This window comes from Megascapheus bottae, chromosome 10, assembly GCF_031878675.1.
Source record: "Megascapheus bottae isolate mThoBot1 chromosome 10, mThoBot2.hap1, whole genome shotgun sequence".
In the NCBI taxonomy this organism is placed as follows: domain Eukaryota; kingdom Metazoa; phylum Chordata; class Mammalia; order Rodentia; family Geomyidae; genus Megascapheus; species Megascapheus bottae.
The window spans coordinates 62,306,046-62,307,457 of NC_143518.1; positions in this window are offsets into that span (position 1 = coordinate 62,306,046).

The window sequence follows — 1,412 nt, forward strand, 5'->3', positions numbered from 1 at the left end:
GATTTGCTTCTTATCTCTAAATATTTTCTTGCTGTTTGACAAAATAAGCCATCTTACTAAATCTTTCATTACTTGTGTGTTACTTCACTCTGTATTTTACATTTACTTCAGATATTTTAAGCTATAATTTTTATTCATTTTTCCCATGAAAGAAAATTAAAATGATAGACTGAAACACCCTGATATCTAAAATATCTAAAAAAGAAAATAATACTTTTGTTGAAGCTCATAAAGTATGATAAACTCAGGCTATAGGAAGCATTCTCTGTATTTCCTAGTTTTATATACTCTACAGTTTTTCATAAATCACAAAAGCCAAGAACTTCTGTAATTGCTTAACCATATGATTAAGTAAGCCTGTGTGCAATTATTTAACTCACTTGGACAAGTGAAAAGCGTGTGGTGCTTTTTGGATGTTTATAAAAATATTTACTATAAACATTCCTATGCAAACATAACACAGTCATTAACACTGAGTAGAAAATATAAAAATGGTAATTACAGTAATGATAATCAGATACCAATGTCATCAGTGTTCATTATGACACTATAAGCAATTTTATGGCTATTATATATTATTTTTTTATTCTTTGCACAAATAACACAATGTATTTATATTAAAAATCATGGCAATCAATACTTTTACAGCATTTGGGGAAATTTCTTAATTATGCTTCACACTCTGACATGTATCTTTGCTGTCAAATATTGCATTAAATAAGACCATTAAATGATACTTTCTATACCACATAGAATTATAAACATGGCAGTAAAACAACTAATTGAAGCTTGGTGGGTTTTATTAGGAAAAATTTTCCATGAGTTTTGGATATATACAGGTATATTAACTTTTCATTTGTATAATAAAATAGCAATTTTAATGGATATTATCTGATCTCTTAAATGTTTCATTTCCCTTATTAAAAAAATGTTCAGTTAATAGGAATTAACATATAATTGCCTCATTGGAATGGTACAATGCTATAATATATACTATGCAAGTAAATATTTAAGAACATACTTGTGTAGAAATATAAATACATATAGATGTACAACTCGAAATGCTTTGACAGTTTCTAAATGGACAAATGTAAGGCATTTTTATTCTATTTTTCCTATTTTGCCAATATTTATGGATAATATTTGTCTTCTTTTTATGAAAAATAATCAACAGCTCCAGAAACTTTTAGGGGGCAGTAAAAAGCAGTACATATGAATAAATTATTTGATTCAAACAATTATCACAAGAGACTTCTGGGAACCCTGGGTTCCTGGACATTGCAAAGGAAATGATAAGGCCTTGTTTGTTTGCTATTGAGGTGTGACAGTCAAACATTCTCCCACTTGAGCCACACCCACAGTCATTCTGTTATAATTTATTTTTCAGTTAGTCCCTGCTTTTTCCCAAGCAT